The following is a 19,854-nucleotide window of genomic DNA, read 5'->3' on the forward strand; positions in this document are numbered from 1 at the left end:
CTTTTCTTGACGACCTGATGGCAGCATTCCACAAGATGGAAAATGCTGTGAGATGTCTAAGGAGGGCTGCAGCAGCCTCAGCTGCAACATCAAGCATCCATCTTCCGTTAGCGTCTCCTCTGCACATCATTCACACTTAAAGTGCAGCCCAACTTTTCTCAAGAAAAGCCATCATGTCCCGTGAGGCTCTCTGGGATGAATCCCAAAAGGACAGTACATTTGGAAGCTGCCTTTGAAGCCTGTTCACACACGTCTGCTGCTGAATTTAAGTTTTGAGCGTGTGAGGACTCTCAGCATAGGGGTCAGATAAAGTAGTTGATGAGGATTCACATGTAAATAATGAAAGAAGCAAGTCGATCTTTGTTGCTGTTATTCTGAGGGAGAAAACAGACCGGCTAGCCTGCCACTCAGAGGCTGCAAGGAATAATTTATCAGGTGATCTTATGTTTGAAACACAAAAATAAGAGTCACGAACTTTGAAAGTTGGTGAGCATTAATTTTCTGCTAGCAAACAACTAGAGGTGTTGTGAAAAATGCCAGCCAAGGCGTTTAATGAGGGGATCTACCATGAAAAACGGGTAGCAGACACAAGCTCGTTCATTATCTTTGTCCCTTACCTGTGAATACTGAACAATTTGTCTTTCTAAATCAGTTATGTTTATATCATGATCATTGAACATAAAAAGAATTATCCAATCTAAAATCACCTAATTTGTCTAGATCAGGGTTTGGCAAATATTTTCTGTAAAAACCCAGATAGTATTTCTGGCCAAACTGGACAAATCCTGGCCTATTTTTTTTCATATAATTGTTGGCAGTAGCATGTTTAATATGAGAAAGTCTAGTTTGTATGTTCGAAGACAAAGAGAAAGAGAATTTGGGAGAGATGATTTGAGTAGGCCAGTCTGGAAGTGGCAGTAGGATATTCCAGTACTGCTGCTTCCTTGCTGTGGGGGATTTCCCTTTGTACTCTCGGCTTGGGAGAGACAGTTAATGAGTCTTAATATCAGACTCATGACACAGGTGATTTGCCAGAAAAGAGCCCTCAAGGATGAATTAAGGACCAGCCCAAAACAACAGGATCCCAAGTTATACAATCACGGCAACCTCTGTCTGTTCAAGACCACACAGCCTCATCTCTCAGTGGCACTTTTTTTTCCCAAAACAAATGCTATTTTCAACATTTCACTTAATTTCACACTGAATTCCTTTGTTTTTAATTTTTAATTTAATTATTATAGGATGTGATTATTTTGTATTCAACGGGACTTACTTTGCTTTGGATATTATTATACTTTATCTTAGTGTTTCATCAAATAACAGTATCCTACAGTGTAATCAGGCATCAAGAGATAGCGAAAGATCATGCATGGTTTTAGGGTCCAGGCACTTCCACATGCAAAGCATCTAACTATAGTTTCTCTCTGAACCCCAGGTGTCTCATGTATGAAATGGACAGATAAGGCTGGGTGCAGTGGCTCATGCCTGTAATCCCAGCACTTTGGGAGGCTGAGGCCAGTGGATCACCTGAATTCAGGAGTTCAAGATCAGCCTGGCCAACATGGTGAAACCCTGTCTTTACTAAAAATACAAAAAATTAGCTGGGCATGGTGGCCGGTGCTTGTAATCCCAACTACTCAGGAAGCTGAGGCAGGAGAATCACCTGAACCCGGGAGGTGGAGGTTGCAGTGAGCCAAGATAATGCCATTGCACTCCAGCCTAGGTGACAGGAGTAAGACTCTAAAAAAAAAAAAGAAAGAAAGAAAAGAGAGAGAAAGAAAGAAGGAAAGAGGGAAAGAAGGAAGGAAGGAAGGAAAGAAGGAAGGAAGGAAGGAAGGAAGGAAGGAAGGAAGGAAGGAAGGAAGGAAGGAAGGAAGGATGGGAGGAAGGAAGGAGGGAAGCAGGGAAGGAGGGAAGGAGGGAAGGAGGGAAGGAGGGAGGGAGGGAGGGAGGGAAGGAAGGAAGGAAGGAAGGAAGGGAGGGAGGGAGGGAGGAAGGAAGGAAGGAAGGAAGGAAGGAAGGAAGGAAGGAAGGAAGGAGGGAAGGAGGGAAGGAGGGAGGGAGGGAGGGAGGGAAGGAAGGAAGGAAGGAAGGAAGGAAGGAAGGAAGGAAGGAAGGAAGGAAGGAAGGAAGGGAGGGGGATTTTCTCACTTCTAAGGTCGTTGTGAGAACTGGAGATGACACAGGCCCAGTGTTTGTTATAATGTCTAGCCCATCCTAGATACTCAGTGCTGGCTGTTCATAGTCTCATATAGCAAAGTACTCCTTTCAAAGTCATATCACTTTGTTTCTTTCTCTCATTTTGTTAAGCAGCTGAATATAATGTCTACTATGTGTGGGAGTCTCCTTTTTCTCTCATTTATCACTAAACAATTTATATTATGAATCATTGGGATGGGTGTTTTACTGTCTAGAACTCATACTTTCCTATAACTTCCCTTTTGACTCATTATACTTAGTGAACTAAGTTTCCAGTAACAGTCCAGGAGGCAGGGGCATGTTTCATGACTGACCATGCTTTTGTGCTGCGAAGACATTAAAAGGCTTGATTTTCCATGGTCATACTTTATTTTTCCTGGACTTTGCTTATGCTCTGCTGATGGTGATAGCACAAGGATTCCTATAAGTCTGTATATAATAATATAGTTATTTGTGGAATTTGGAGCTTCAAATAAGCTTTTTTTCCTTTAAAACAGAAAATTGTAATAGATTCCCTTAAAGGGCTGTCCTCTCACGCAATAAAAATTAGCTGTCTTACTAGGTAAAACTATTTTATTTTGTAATGATTAAACTAGTATGTCCATTCACCTCATGTCTCTCAACAGTGTCTTGTCAAATTTGGGAGAAAAAAAAGTGACTTTATAAGATTACCGCATTCCAAACCCTAGAGTGCATTATGCCTGGGAGAAAGACCAAATGGGACAGGATATACGCTCGCCTCTACTTGGCTGTGTAAAATTTTCTTGAAAAAGAGACATTTTATCTTTTGAAAGAGAGCATGACTTTCCCTTGCACTGTGCTCTATGAGCTGCAACCAGGAGCACCCTTGGCAGTGCAGACCCTAAGGCAAACCGGCCACGTGTGTCTCTCCTTCTCCCAAGGATGTTTTCTACAGGCAAAACAAGAAGAGTAGAGTGAGCATGAAAGGCTGTCTTGAAGGGGAAAGGAAGGTACTAGAGCATATTCTGAGAGGCCTGTGAATGTAGAAAGGCAGAGACCCAATGACATTTAGAGGAAGAGGACTGAACAGTTATGTTTTAGCACCATCTGATTAACCTACCTGGCTGACTCTCTGCTCACCCTGTAGCTCTGTGTGCTCCCCTAAAACAGAAGGCCCAGGGGAAATAGCCCTGTCCTTCGATACCCTAATACAGGTCTCAACTGTTACTAATAACATGCATTTTTTACCAAGGAAGACTGACTCAGTGGCAGTTGGACACCACCTAAAAACTGGTATCCCACAGGAGAGGAAGATGTAAGTGCATCTCACAGCCCACCATGCTTCTGAGCTCAAAGTGACACTATCTCTCAATCTGTCAATGCCTAGGGTCCCCTGCTACCTGTTCACCCATCCAGCATGTTCTTTCTTTCCCTTTCAGTTTCTTCAATTCCACCTTCTCTTTTCTAATAGCACTCATAAATTCCCACCAAATTGAAAAGTACCACCCCAAGATCTTACCTCACCTTTCAGTCTAATTAGCTTTCCCTTACTGCTAAAATCATAAAAATAAAAATAAAAATAAAGTGGCTGTCTTAGTCGGCTTTCCACTACTATAACAGAACACTACAGATTGGGTGATTTATAAAGAACAAAGATTGATTTCTTACAGTTCTGGAGACTGGAGAGTCCAAGATCATGGGGCCCACATCTGGCAAGGGCCGCCAGGCTAGGCCATCCTATGGCAGAAGGACAGCAGAGCCCAGGAGCAAGAGGGGACCAAACTCACTTTTGTATCAAGCTCGGTCTCAGGATGACTAATCCATGCCAATAATGACATCATTCCATTCATGTCAGCAGACCCCTGATGGCCTAATCACCTCTCTTAGGTCCCACCTCTCAACACTGTTGCACTGGACACTGGGTTTCCACACATGAACTTCAGGGCACACGTTCAGACCATAGCCCTGGCAACTGTTTCCTCCATCTCATCTCTCCTCAACTTCCCACATTCAGGGTAATTTTCTCACCGTGCTCTAGAGGGCGCTCTCCAAAACCACTAAAGTTACAATTCTCAAATACCTCATTGGTTCCGATTTGTGTTCACATTTTTAAACAGCACAGGTTGATTCTGTGGATCTTTTGGAGCTCTTTTCTCTTCTATGTCAAAAGAAATAGCAGGTAGCTCAAGGTTTTCATCTTAGGCTTACGTCTGCTGTGTACATCTAAGTTGCCAATTAGCTCAGAAATCAAACAGGTAAAGAACGTAGTAAATGCTCTGAGAATTAATCAAGAAACAAGCCTAAATAGACAGGCTTTTACCCCTCTGGATGCATAGGAAACCATGCTTCACAGCTCAACTCCAGTGCCCACCGGAGTTGGGCAGCAGGGCATGGCTCTATGCAGAGTGGTGAACTCAGATGGTACCTACCACAGACAAGGCCAGAAATCTCCAAAAACAGGTGACGGTGCTGTGATGTACAGGGAAGTTGGTGCCTGAGGCCTCCAGGACTACACAAGGCCTCTACACAGTCACTGATAAGCAAACAGAGCCAGAGAGAGAGAGAGAGAGAGAAAGAGGAGAGCTGAACAAGCTGCCTGACAGGAAAGCGTTGATGTAATACCATTCTTTACAAAATTAGAACCCAACAATAAGTTTTAACAGTAGATATTTTTTACTCGATTTCTTCTTTGAAAGGATGATTTTGGAAAACTTCTCTAGTTAACTCCTCTAGTGTTTCCTGTGGATTAATTTTACCTGCAAAGTATCCATATATGTAAAGGTTAAAGCTGTTTTATATATTGTTTATATTACACAAAAGATATTTATTACATTCTATTTTGTTTTCTAATTAGAATTTTGAGCTGTTCTTTTCTCTAAAAATAAGGAGTTCTAGAACTTCCACTTAGTCTTCAAAAGCATGTATTCTATCTACCCCTTTATTTCTGATTAAAAATTATAAATGTTTTCTTTTATTTGGTACAAAATATTTTATTGTACTAAATTCCCCAATATTGTTTTAATAGTGAACAAAAAAAAGTTGTTTCAACAGAGACACCGCTGGTGTCAGAATTCAAAAGTCTTCTCCTGCCATGTCCATGGGAGCCTAGGCGCACCTCTCCACTGCTTTCCGTTGTAGATCTCCACTGGCAGGCACTCGAACCGCTTTCAGCAGGCAATGCTGACGCGAGGTCCAGGGCGTTCAGCGCGGACGTGCCCAAGGCCGCCTGCTTGGTCTCCTCCTTGTGCGTGGCCCGTGCACTCAGTCGCGCCCGCTGCTCCAGGAACTTCTCCAGGAGCCGCCTCTTCTTCTCCAGGAAACTTCTGGACTTCCAAGTCTTGTGGTCGGCCATCACCCTCCTCAGCTCCCTCTGGACTTCGGCCACCTGCTCCTTCGTCTCCTTCGCCTTAATCTTCATCTAGAGGTTCTGCATCGACCTCTCCAACATCTTGTGGGTGGCTGGCTGATGGCTGCAGATAATGGCCATGGCTGGGCTGCAGGAGAAGATGTCAGCTTGCACTGTCAGTGCCGTCAGCTACTCCTGCGGAGCGAGGGAAGCGTGGTAGGTCCCAGCACCTTGGTTGCCAGCGCAGGCAGCCATCCCGAAGATTCCTGTTGCAGGCTGACAGTGGTCAGTCCGATGAAGAGGGCTTTCCCGGGATCTTTGTGATCCATGAGGAGCTGTACGTTCTTGGACACAGGCTTCTCCGCCGGCGCTCAGTGGTAGTAGCGGGTCTGTCCTTCCCAGGAAGTCGGATTCACCACATGCTGGCGCCATGGCCTGGGGACAGCTGGGCGCTTCCTCGGAGCGAACAGCAGCCCCCGTGCCGACCGCGCCTTCTCCTCCTTGTTCCCGATCTCAGGCCAGCTTGTCCGTGGAATACAGGGCCACGGCCGCGGTCCGACCATTTCCCATGACTTCCAGTGAGCCCGGTGCTGAGAGTGCGCGTCTTCTCCAGCGTCCTCCCAACAAGAGAGACAACCTCAGCGGCCACGCTCAATTTCACGGGCTATCAGCACACCGGGAATACAGAGGGGGCCCTTGGAGACATTTCTGGACAGGACGCGCACTGCTAGCGCCGGCTCAGCAGGAAGGCAGGCCCGGGGCCCGCACGCTGCCGTCGGCCTCTGCGCTGGGCCCAGGGGTCGCAGCCGCCGCGCCCCCTGCGGGAAGGACCGTGCGCCCTGGGCGCGACGCTCACACCCAACCCCCGGGAGCCCGCGCCCGGGCGTCCTCACAGTCGCAGAAACACGCTCCATCAAGGGGCTGGCACCGGGAGGCGAAGTACGGCCTTGGAGCCCCAGCCGCATCCACTTCACTCTGCCTCCTAGCTCCTCCGCCCCACACCCGCCCCACACCCGCCCCCCGACACCCGCCCCACACCGCCCCCCACCCGCCCCACACCGCCCCCCACCCGCCCCACACCGCCCCCCACCCTCCCCACACCCGCCCCCCACCCTCCCCACACCCGCCCCCCACACCCTCCCCACACCCGCCCCCACACCCGCCCCACACCCGCCTCCACACCCGCCCCCCGCCCCACACCCGCCCCCCGACACCCGCTCCACACCGCCCCCCACCCTCCCCACACCCGCCCCCCACACCCGCCCCACACCCGCCCCACACCCGCCCCACACCCGCCCCCCGACACCCGCTCCACACCCGCCCCCCCACCCGCCCCCCACCGCCCCCCACCCGCCCCCCCACCCGCCCCCCACCCTCCCCACACCCGCCCCCCACACCCGCCCCACACCCGCCCCCACACCCGCTCCACACCCGCCCCACACCCGACACCCGCTCCACACCCGCCCCCCACCCTCCCCACACCCGCCCCCCCACACCCTCCCCACACCCGCCCCCCACCCTCCCCACACCCGCCCTCCCACACCCGCTCCACACCCGCCCTCCCACACCCGCTCCACACCCGCCCCCCGACACCCGCTCCACACCCGCCCCCCCACACCCGCTCCCCACCCGCCCCACACCGCCCCCCCAACACCCGCCCCACACCCGCCCGCCCCACACCCGCCCCACTGCCCTTCCGCGTCCCTCGAGCCCAGGCGCCCCCGGGAGGCCTCGCGGCTCGTGGGGGGTGGGGGCGTCCCCGAGCAGAGCGCCCTCCCCCGGATGTTTCTTTCCTTCTCAAAATATCAGCTCCTTCAAGACTTCCGGTAACACTGAATTCTAGTGCAAGGATTTTGGATTTTTGAAACAGAATTCCATTATGTGGAAGATACTGACCAGTTTTACAGAGAATCCTCAAGACGGTCTCTTCTCGCCAAACAGTGGTGAAATGCCCGTCCTTGTCGTCTTTATCTGCATTAGGCAAAGAGAATTCTTCGCCCGCCAGGCGCGGTGGCTCACGCCTGTAATCCCAGCACTTTGGGAGGCCGAGACGGGCGCATCACGAGGTCAGGAGATCGAGACCATCCTGGCCAACACGGTGAAACCCCGTCTCTACTAAAAATACAAAAAATTACCCGGGCGAGGTGGCGGCGCCTGTAGTCCCAGCTACTCGGGAGGCTGAGGCAGGAGAATGGCGGGAACCCGGGAGGCGGAGCTTGCAGTGAGCTGAGATCGCGCCACTCACTCCAGCCTGGGCGACAGAGCGAGACTCCGTCTCAAAAAAAAAAAAAAAAAAATCCGTCACCCAAGTTCCAGCAGTTCTTTGTCAGTACATACACTTTTGAACTTCTTTTCAATATCTGGTCTTTTCAAGAAAAAAAAGAGAGAGAGAGAGAATCCAGAAATTTTTGAATACTTGCTTAATTGAACTTGTTTCATGCGCTTTCTATTCCCCCTCCCCCTCACACAGAATAGCTAGTGCATCATCTCCTTTTATCTCTTATCTTGTCTCTGTGGGTTTTTTTTTTTTAACATCATTCATGCTATAAATTATTTTTTGTTTGTTTGTACTTTGCTTCTTTTTTTATTTTTCCATAAGTTATTGGGGTACAGGTGGTATTTGGTTACATGAGCAAGTTTTTTAGTGGTGATTTGTGAGATGCTGGTGCACCCATCACCCGAGCAGTGTACACTGCACCATATTTGTAGTCTTTTATCCCTTGCCCCCTCCCACTTTTCCCCCTAAGTCAGCAAAGTCCATTGCATCATTCTTATGACTTTGCGTTCTTGTAGCTTAGCTCCCAATCAGTGAGAACCATATGATGGTTTGGTTTTCCATTTCTGAATTACCTCACTTAGAATAATAGTCTCCACTCTCATCTAGGTCACTGCGAATGCTGTGAATTCATTTCTTTTTATGGCTGCATAGTATTCCATCGCATACATATACCACAGTTTCTTTATCCACTTGTTGATTGATGGGCATTTGGGTTGGTTCCATGATTTTGCAATTATGAATTAGGCTGCTATAAGCATGAATGTGCAAGTATCTCTTTCAAATAGTGACTTATTTTCTTTTGGGTAGATACCCAGTAGTGAGATTGCTGGATCAAATAGTAGATCTACTTTTAGTTCTTTAAGGAATCTCCACCTGTTTTCCATAGTGGCTGTACTAGTTTACATTCCCACCAGCAGTGTAGAAGTGTTCCCTGTTCACCGCATTCATGCCAACATCTACTGTTCTTTGATTTTTTTTTTTTTTATTGTTATGGCCATTCTTGTAGGAGAAAGTTGGTATCGCATTGTGGTTTTGATTTGCATTTCCCTGATCCTTAGTGATGCTGAGCATTTTTTCATGTTTGCTGGTCATTTGTATGTCTTCTTTTGAGAATTGTCTATTCATGTCCTCAGCCCACTTTTTGATGGGATTGTTTGGTTTTTTTCTTACTGATTTGTTTGAGTTTGTTATAGATTCTGGGTATTAGTCCTTTGTCAGATGTGTAGATTGTGAAGATTTTCTCCCACTCTATGGGTTGTCTGTTTACTCTGCTGACTGTTCCTTTTGCCTTGTGAAAGCTCTTTAGTTTAATTAAGTCCCAGGTATTTATCTTTGTTTTCATTGCATTTGCTTTTGAGTTCTTGGTCATGAAATCATTGCCTAAGCCAATGTCTAGAAGGGTTTTTCCGATGTTTTCTTCCAGAATTTTTATAGTTTCAGGTTTTAGGTTTAAGTCCTTAATCCATTTTGAGTTGATTTTTGTACACGGTGGGAGATGAGGATCCAGTTTCTTTCTCCTACATGTGGCTGCCAATTATCCCAGCACCATTTGTTGAAAAGGGTTTCCTTTCCCCACTTTTATGTTTTTGTTTGCTTTGTCAAAGATCAATTGGCTGTAAGTATTTTGGATTATTTCTGGGTTCTCTATTCTGTTCCATTGGTCTGTGTGCTGGTTCCTTCCCTGATTAGCTTGATAACTAACCTCCTGAATTCTTTTTCAGTTAAATCAGGGATTTCTTCTTGGTTTGGATCTATTGCTGGCGAACTAGTGTGATTTTGGCAGGGGTGTTGAAGAGCTTCGTTTTGTCATATTATCAGGGTTGGTTTTCTGGTTCCTTCTCATTTGGGTAGGCTCTCTGAGGGAAGGTCTAGGGCTGAAAGCTGTTCACATTCTTTTGTCCCCTGGGATGTTCCCCTGATGTAGTACTCTCTTCCTTTTCCTACAAATGTGGCTTCCTGAGAGCCAAACTGCTGTGATTGTTGTCTCTCTTCTGGCTCTAGACATCCAGTGAGTCTACCCGGCTCCGGGATGGTACTGGGGTTTGTCTGCAATGTCCTGTGATGTGAACCATCTATGGGTCTGTCAGCCATGGATGCCAGCGCCTGTTTCAGTGGAGGTGGCGATGGGAGGCAAGGAGAGTGCAATGGACTCTGTGAAGGTTTAATGCTCTATTTTTGTGCTGGTGTTACAGCCTCCTGCTGGGAGGTGGCGCTTTCCAGAGAGCATCAGCTGTGGTGGTGTGGAGAGGAACTGGTGGTGGGTGGTGCCCTAGAACTCCCAAGATCATATGTCCTTTGTCTTCTGCCTCCAGGGTGGGTAGGGAAGGACCCTCAGGTGGGGGCGAGGCAGGCGTGTCTGAGCTCAGGCTCTCCTTGGTCTGGCCTTGCTGCGGCTGCTGTGGGGGCTGGGGGTAAGATTCCCAGGTCACTGGAGTTACGTACCTGGGAGGATTATGGCTCCCTCTGCTGAATCATGCAGGTGGTCAGGGAAGTGGGGGAAACGGCAATCACAGGGCTCACCCAGCTCCCATGCAAACCGAAGGGCCAGTCTCACTGCCACCGAGCACCCCCCAACCGTCCCCAGTTCGTTTCCAGGCGGAGAGGGAAACGGGCTTCAAAACCTACCCCAGGCTAACCGCCTCCCAACTGCGAGAGAAAAAGCCTTGGTTCTTCCCCTGCCTGTGGAGGCTGCACCCCGGATTCGTGCCCTCCTCTGACTTCTGGCCAGGAGGATTCTCACCCAGTTCAAATCGTTACAAAGTTCAGTTACAGATTTCCTTCTCCCTGTGGAGTTTTGCCCCCCTCCTCTCCCCATGGATGCCTGTGGTGCCAGCAGGAATGGGCTGCTCTGGGACCCAGCGAGCCCCCCGGGCCTTTCCGCTGCTTTCTCTACCCCTGTATTTCGCTTGGCTCTCCAGATTGACTCAGCTCCAGGTGAAGTTGGAAATCCTCCTGCAAACAGACCTTCAGCTTCCCCAGTGGGGTGTGTGTTTGGGAGAGGAGGGTCTCCCTTTTCCACTTCTGCAGTTGGGGCACTCACACTTTTGCGGGGGTCTCCCGGGTCCTGCAGGAGCAGTCCGCTTCCTTCAGAAGGTCTGTGGGTCCTCTCAGGACTGCTGGTTTGTTCTTGCAGTACATCTGGAGCTAAAATTCACAATGCGAGCCCCGCATGCTGCCCTGTCCCGAGATGCAATCTAGTCCTGCCTCCTGTCCGCCATGATGATCTGTTCTTCTGCTGTCAATTCATTCCAGATCCAGATTCTTTCTCAGCGGCCCTTGAAGTGTGTGTCAGAAGCCATAATCGCTGTGTGCTACACACCTCTATGCAGGGCACCTTCATTTCCATGGGTTGCATTTATAATTACTGGCTTATTATTATATTTTTCTATGTCACTTTACATTTCCTAGTGTTTCCTACATACTTAGCATATTTCTACACATTTTTTTTCTCTCTAATTCCCAAATGAGAAGAAAGCAAATATAAACAGTATTTTCTTTCTTTGATCATATATCCTTCTGTTCTTGTGTCAGGAAAATGTGAAGATTCAAGAGGTAATTGAAAGATGATTTTAAAAAGTATTTAACATTTTTTTTAAAACACTAAATTTTGTTAGCGAAAAGGCCTCTGTTAAATGTTGGGAGAAAAGACAGACTTCTTGTGTCAGGAAAACCTGAAGATTCAAAAGATAATTGAAAGATGATTTTAAAATGTATTTAACATTTATTTAAAAAGCACTGAAGTGTGTTAGCAAAAGGCCTCTGTTAAACGTTGGGAGAAAAGAAAGACTTCTGGAATTTCATGGAAACATCATTCACGTGTATTTACCAATTGGTTATATGAGACATGAAGCTTTTTCGTAAGAGATACATTCTACTCTTATACAAACCAGAGAATCTATAAGATAAGAGGTGGATGGGAGAGATGAACATCACATATACATCTAGCATCTATTAATTAATTAATAATTATATTATTAATATAATAGAAATTAGTAAAACATTTCTTGAGTACAGTTAGCAATCTGTATTGAAAGCCTTAAAACACAAATGTAAAGTTACTCATCAAATCCAAAGAAAATAATAATGAGAGTAGGCAAAAATTTAGCTGTAAGAGTGACCATCAAGTGTTACTTATAATAGCCAAAAATTGGAAACCATCTCCATGGTCAGCAACATAGGATGAGTTAAATTTATGGTGCACCTGTAAAATGGAATAGGAACCAATCATTTAAAATGGTGTTTGATAAAACTAATAATACACAGTAGGACTGTTTGGAAGAAGTAGACTTTAAGCCTCCATGTCCATATGATTCCATTATTGACATACAGACCAATATATATATGATAAGTACATTGTTCAAAATCATAATAATGTTTACTATAAAGGATTAACAAATACGTTCTATTTTCTTTTTATTTATCTGAGTTTCCAAATATTCATAAATAAATTTATAATTTGTTAAAGTGCTCTTTCAAAATAATAAATTCCTTTCAAAGGAAGACTGGCAATAATGAACAGGGAAAAGGCAACTGATAAACAATTCAACATTTCAAGAGAAATGTCTTTCATGGGCCAATAATGTTAATGCCGTGAGTGGAGAGGTATTAATTTAAAAAATTTTACAGAAAAGAAAAATGGCGACCGCTTTTCACAAGATTTAATCCAAGTCTAGAATAAACAAGGAAGGAAAGAGGCTGACTTGGTTGAAGTGAGCAAAGCAGAAGCAACAGTAGTTGGTACCTGGCTTAAGGATTGGCTTTAAATCTTCTGTATAACAAATCTTAACTAATTCAGAGGCCTCTAAGCAGAGAGGAATAAAGGTGGGTGATAGACACCTTCTCTTTAGTAATCAGAAAAATTAAGGCAAACTTGCCAGCAGTTGAGATACCCAGTAATTTTTTTTTTTTTTTTGAGACAGAGTCTCACTCTGTCGCCCAGGCTGGAGTGCAGTGGCGCGATCTCGGCTCACTGCAAGCTCCGCCTCCCGGAAATACCCAGTAATTTTTCACTTGCGTGTTCCTCTTGGCTTTGTATATAATTATTGCAAATATATCTTACAGCCTAATTCCTTTCCTTGATGTTTTAAAACTCCTAGTGTTTGTTTCATGCTGCAGTGCCTTCCTTCAGTTCAACTAATGTTCACAGAAAATCTGCAGAATGAGCAGGTAAATCCTGGAACCTCAGAACGTCAGGAAGTAGAGCAGAGAAGGAGGGGTATGGGCAGGTGCGCGGCTCGGCCTCTCTCAGTGCTCAGGTGCGTGGTACAGGTGAGTGAACACCTCGGCTTGTTTGTGCCCATAGACACATTAAATACCAGACCATTAAAATCGGACAAAATCAACACTTTCCTGGAAAACCAGGGGCAAGATCAATCCCAGGCAAACATCTGCCTTCAGGGCTGCCCTTTTGATATTCTACTTTCTCAAATTATTCTTCTGTTCTTTCATTTATTCATCAAACATGTTTTGCTCCCTACAACATGCCATGTACTTTGCTAAGTTTAGGGTATATAGATAAATAAGCCATGACTGCTTCTAGCACAGGAATATGTATAAAGAAAGTTGTAAATCTATATAAAAGAATAGAGGCAAAGGGGCAGAGTGGCACAGTGACCAAGTGTGGACTTGGTGGGTGAGTTAGAGTTTCAGAACTCCTATGTGTCATTTATGTGACTTGGGTAACTTATTTAACTTCCATGAGCTTCAGTTTAATTATCCTAAAAGGGGATAAAATGCCTATGTTAGGAAATTTCGGTGGAAATTAAGTCAAAGGAAAGAGTGTGGTAAAGCAGCAAGGGTATGTTTGGGACACGACAGCAGCCAAATTATTGCTTAAGCATTACACATATATTACACATATGTAACGTATCTCCTGCTTACCTTTTTTTTTTTTTTTTTTTTTTGAGACGGAGTCTCTCTCTGTCACCAGGCTGGAGTGCAGTGGTGCCATCTCAGCTCACTACAAGCTCCGCCTCCTGGGTTCAAGCGATTCTTCTGCCTCAGCCTCCCGAGTAGCTGTGACTATAGGCACTGCTACCACGCCCAGCTAATTTTTATATTTTTAGTAGAGACAGGGTTTCACCATGTTGGCCAGGAAGGTCTTGATCTCTTGACCTTGTGATCCACCCGCCTCGGCCTCCCAAAGTGCTAGGATTACACTGCACCCAGCCCCTGCTTACCTTGTTTGATGAAAAGTTTCAAATGGCTCAGGTCCTGCGTGGCCAGCAGGGACAGATGGGGAGAGGTCTACCCTCATTCCTGGGCCACTACACAAGCTGTAAAGGATCTGTAAGGTCTGTTGCCTCATCTTTGGATGAATCATTCTTTCTCCCCAGGGTGCAGACACACCTACAGGTTTTGGGGAGCAGAAAATCTCATCCCACAAGTCTTAGCACAAATCCTTTTCCCTGTCACTTAGGCCAGCTTCTGAGTCTCTGTCTTAGCTTTGCAGCGGCTGCCATGCTCAGGAATGTGGTCTCTAGAGTATCAGGTGTAAGTAGATGTGGGAAATACACCAAGAACACATAGATCAAAGTTGCGTGATACAACCACAGAGGTGTTAGAACAGAGGAGTCCCCAAATCCACCCCCATGAGGTCAAGAAAGATTTCTCGGAGAAGGCATCCTTGGAAACTGGGTATTGTAAGAAAATAGGAAATCGCATGGGTAGGACAGATATGGGAGGGTATTCCATGCAGATGAAATAAATTATCAAGTACTGAATCACAAATTATTTATTTGTGTATACCCCATTTGTTCCCATCCGGTGAGTGCAAATAACAGCATTTTAATGCCCACATCACCATAGCTCTTACTAGCCAAACTGAAGGACATCAGCCAACCCTGTCTTCAAATATGCGCCATCCGCTATTCTCTATCCCAGAACCTGGAGGAAAATATCAAAGATGTTTAGAGAGAAGTCCACTCATGTTCTGCTGCTCCACCTTCTCCATGGAAAGCTGCTCACAGTTCAATGGAGCGGCCCACGAAGCTCAGTGTGTATGTCAGGGGGAGACAGTAGATCCTGCTGGATGGAGGGCGTGCGGTTCCTCCACCGCAGCTTGACATTCCCAAAAAGTAGCGACAACTTTGTTCAAGTGCAAAAAGAACAATCGATTTGTAATGGAGAAACCTTACTCTGGCTGCTGGGTGGGGACCAGAGTTAGGGAGAACCATTAGGAGCCTGTCCTCGTTATTCAGGTACAAAATGATCATGGCGTAAGTTGGCAGTGGCAGTTGTGATGAAGGGAAGTGGATAAACTTGAGAGATATTTAGAAGGAGAATCAATAGCACTTTGTGGTCAATTGGAGACCCCGAGCAACAACAGGGCAAAGTCATGGGTAATTTAGCAGATTCTGGATGGGAAATGGGATGCAGAGTGGTGCTGGGCCCTCCCTAAGGTTGGGAGAACTGAGTGTGTGTGTGTGTGAGTGTGTGTGTGTGTGTGTGTAGAGCTGGGTAAGTGTTTGGGACAGGGAAGCTGGAACAATTACTTAAGGTTGAAACTCAACTTAGAGATGCCTGTGGGATATTCAAGCAGGGGGTTTCCACCAAATATCACAAGCTTGTCCCATTTCATCTTTGTGCATTTCCATGGGACTAGAATGAGCCCCTGGCCTCTGTGATCCAAGGCCAGCTCTTTGCCCACATCCTCCACACCATCCTTCCCAGTGGCTCCAGGCCATGCTGAGCGCCCAGCACCGGAATGCCTGGAGCCCCACTGTGTGTGCAGTTCACGAGCCTCTCAGCAGATGCTGCCTCCCCTGGTAAATCACAGCCTCCCCTAACTGACAAAAGGGCTGCAAACAGAAAGTGGGAAGTAAAATATATATATATATATATATTTGTTTGTTTAGGTTGTTGGAAAAAGCCAGAAAATGCAAAGGTTTTAAATGATGAGAAACCAGATGAGATGAGGATGATCTCTCTTTATAAAGGACAGGGGAAATTGACTCTATGTTCATGACATTAACAGCTAACCATTAGGGAATGCTGGCTATAAGTTCAACATTGTTCTACACACTTCATGTACCTTATTACTGTATTCATTACAATAACCCTATGAAGTAGAAACTGTTATCGTTGTTTCTACAGATGGTAAAACTGAAGCTCAGAGAGTTTAAGTCACTTTCCCCAAAGTCACACAGCTAGGAAATGCTAATCAAGTCAGGAAGTTTTTTTTTTTTTGAGACAGAGTCTGGCTCTGTCACCCGGGCTGAGTGCAATGGCACAATCTCGGCTCACTGCTGCCTTTGCCTCTTGAGTTCAAATGATTCTCCTGCCTCAGCCTCCCACGTAGCTGGGATTACAGGCACGCACCACGACGCCCAGCTAATTTTTGTATTTTTAGTAGAGACGGTGTTTTGCCATGTGGGCCAGACTGGTCTTGAACTCCTGACTTCCAGCGATCCACCCGCCTTGGCCTCCCAAAGTGCTGGGATTACAAGCATGAGCCACGTGCTCAGCCAGGAAGCCTATTATAAATCAGAATTCTAACTTGGTAGTTGGGCTCTGAACCATTCAAATAATCTTAATTTTTAAGGGAATAAACACATATTAATGAAGACTCATTCTTGACTTACAGAAGGGAGTTGCCTTTAGAGGTGTATTTTGAGTCTTTATACATATACGCTTTCTGTGCCCTCTGTTCCCAAAAGAAGTAAAAGTTCCATCTCCTAAATTTTTTTAATGGGAATTTACATTTTTATTGCTACAACTGAACGACTTAGTCTACTTTGATCATATTTTACTGTCAAATACCATTTTTTTGTTTTTCCTAAGTAAATAATTGTCTTATTTGTTTGCTTAGTTGTCCATGTAGCTATTAGTAATTCATCTTCAAGCTTCTTATTTATTTATTTATTTATTTATTTATTTATTTATTTATTTTTTGAGACAGGATCTGACTCTGTCACCCAAGCTGGAGTGCAGTGGTGTAATTGTGGCTCACCGCAGTCTACAGCCTTGACCTTCCCCAGGCTCCAGTGATCGTCCTGCCTCAGCCTCTTGAGTAGCTGGGACTACAGGCATGCACCACCACACCCAGTTAATTTTTGTATTTTCTGTAGAGATGGTGTTTCACCATGTTGGCCAGGTTGGTCTTGAGCTCCTGAGCTCAAACAATTCACCTGCCTTGGCTTCCCAAAGTGCTGGGATTACAGGTGCGAGCCACCGCACCTCACCGGTATCTTCAAATTTTCTGAGAAAAATATGATACTCTTCTCAACCTACCACCTAAAATTTGGCATAAATTTATTTTTTAAAAGTAACCCCAATTTATTAACTACATGCTGTGTACTAGGCATAGTGCTAAGTAGCTTCCACTATTTGTAATTTTCACAGGAGTTCTATTCACTAATTATGAGTCCCATATTCCATCTAGATACGTTGAGTTTTGAAGGACTTAAGCCATTTCCACTTAGCAAGCGGAAGGGTAGAGTGGGACTTGAATCTATGACTGACCCATCTCAGAATCCAAACTAGTTTCTCTACCCTTTCTTAAAACAAACCTTTGCAACTCAGGACTTACGAAATTGGCAAGCCGTTGAGAACACAACTAGTGGCCATGGTAAACTACTGAAGCTCTCCAAGCTGAGCTCAGGCTGCACACTGGAATCCCATCTGAGTTTCAGAGGAGGGGAAAGCTTCCTTTCTCCAAGGGTTGTCAGGAGTAACTCACTGTTCTGGGCAAAGTTGGCCACAGTGCTAAATACAGACTGTAAACTACACTCCTTCTGGAAAGAATAAAATCCAGTACATACACGTGAAAGATGATAGCTGATATATGGGAAAATGGAGTGAACACATGAGTTTTAATATTCTGAATGTGTAAAAAAGGCTATTTCTTATTATAAGGGCATTCTGTACATTCTGTCAGTACAGAAGAGACAAAAGGGACTAAAACTTTTAAAACTGAATGTCATCTACATTTTTAGCTTGGATGGATGGTAGAAAATTGCCTCATGAATCATGTGGAATAGATGGAAAGGGAAAGTGGAAAAAATGGAACACGTCCCAGCTGTGAAACAAAAGGATTTTGAGGCCGTTCCCTGAGTTCAACAAAAAGCTGTGTGATATTTGGAGGAGTCTCCTAACTTCTTAGCACTTCTACTTACTTGACCATAAATTACAGACTATAATACCTACTTTATAAGACAAGCAAACAAATACATGCATGCAAGGCTAATGTGGAAAAGTAAATCATTCACTCCACAGTTACTGTTCTTAACTCCTATTTTTCATAGTGTCATACCTCCAAAATGTTTTCATATGCGTTATTTCATTTAACCACACAGTACTATAAGATGTTTAAAGATGTGGAGCTAGAATATAAAATTCCCAATTTTAACATTTGAAAACAAGAACTATAATTTTAAATTATAGAATTATAATAATAATAACACTTCTGGCCAGGCGCGGTGGCTCAAGCCTGTAATCCCAGCACTTTGGGAGGCCGAGGCGGGTGGATCACGAGGTTGGGAGATGGAGACCAGCCTGGCTAACACGGTGAAATCCCATCTCTACTAAAAAATACAAAAAACTAGCCGGGCGTGGTGGCGGCGCCTGTAGTCCCAGCTACTCGGGAGGCTGAGGCAGTAGAATGGCGGGAACCCGGGAGGCGGAGCTTGCAGTGAGCTGAGATCCGGCCACTGCACTCCAGCCTGGGTGACAGAGCGAGACTGTCTCAAAAAAAAAAAAAAAAAAAAAATAATAATAATAATAATAATAATAACACTTCTTTAAGACTATTCTTAACTATTTTATATTTAAACACATTCTTTTACTGTTAACTTCAAATTCACTGCCTTGTATTGTGAAAGGACCATTTTAATGATCTTTCTGACTGTCAGAAGTTCTCTTGCTCATTCTTTCATAGAAGATAGGTGCTGTTATGTTCTTGTTTATTTTTTCTACATATAATTATCTTATTTTGAAAGGCTGATTTTCAAGAAATAGTAAAGTAACTATCCCACTGCTTACCACAAATTCTAATAATTAGATGGTGAAATGAGACTGACCTAAGATGATTAAAGAGTTAGAAAATATGGCCTAAGTAGAAGCATTAACACAATTATGCTGTATACTTTTTAATCCTTTTTTTAAAAGAATGAGTTGATTTAATAACAAACTGTTTCAGGTAGCTGCCAATAATATTTCTATCTTTATTTCTTTTTTTATTTTTTCATTTTTCTTTGAGATGGAGTCTCAATCTGTCACCCAGGCTGGAGTACAGTGGCGCTATTTTGGCTCACAGCAACTTCTGCCTCCTGGGTTCAAGCGAGTCTCTTGCCTCAGCCTAAGTAGCTGGGATTACAGGCGTGCACCACCATGCCTGGCTAATTTTTGTATTTTTAGTAGAAACGGGGTTTCACCATGTTGGTCAGGCTGGTCTCGATCTTCTGACCTCATGATCCACCCACTTTGGCCTTCCAAAGTGCTGGGATTACAGGCGTGAGCCACCGTGCCCAGGCCTTCATTTCTTATACATCAAGAAAAACTGAGTTTTTATTGCTGCATGAGATAGATAGTTTATGAATAAAGGGTAATCTTTGATAGGATTTATGTAGAGGCAACATGACTTAGCTGAAAGAGCTAGGAATTGGAAGACCTGTATGATGACCCAACTCTTCTCCGTAATTGGTGGCTTGATCTTGGCCACGTTTTCAGATGAGCCTCCCTTGCTTGTTCATAATGGGAAGAAACTGTGTGTGCCTCCCACCTCACCTGTTGTGAAGGTCCAAATACGAAAATAGATAAAAAGCACTTTGTAAAATGTAAGAGCTACAGATTAAGCTGTTTTTGAGTGAGGGAATTGGAGACAGAAATCTTTTTTTTTGCTAAAAGTCTTCAAAAGTAGGTCAGAATCTCATTTTTCTGGGGGTAGTTCTAGCCAGTCTTTTCCACAAGTAGCAAGAAAGACTAGAGCAGCACTGTCAACATTTGTCGTGAGGTGGTCGGGGGTTTGTTCTGCTTGGTCGGGGGTTTGTTCTGCTTGGTCGGGGGGTTTGTTCTGCTTGGTCGGGGGGTTTGTTCTGCTTGGTCGGGGGTTTGTTCTGCTTGGTCGGGGGGT

The 19,854-nt window shown here is 45.1% G+C and overlaps 1 long non-coding RNA gene across 1 annotated transcript in view; it reads right to left on the reverse strand.

The window, feature by feature from the left end:
• The window catches only part of LOC140712123 (uncharacterized), a 149,210-nt gene extending 138,306 nt beyond the window's left edge, over nt 1-10,904 (reverse strand). The window contains exon 1 of the long non-coding RNA XR_012093577.1: nt 10,825-10,904. This is a non-coding gene — a long non-coding RNA (uncharacterized lncRNA). The remainder of the gene's footprint in view (nt 1-10,824) is intronic.
• Nucleotides 10,905-19,854: the final 8,950 nt, after the last annotated feature.

Source organism: Chlorocebus sabaeus, chromosome 7 (genome assembly GCF_047675955.1).
Source record: "Chlorocebus sabaeus isolate Y175 chromosome 7, mChlSab1.0.hap1, whole genome shotgun sequence".
Classification (NCBI taxonomy): Eukaryota; Metazoa; Chordata; class Mammalia; order Primates; family Cercopithecidae; genus Chlorocebus; species Chlorocebus sabaeus.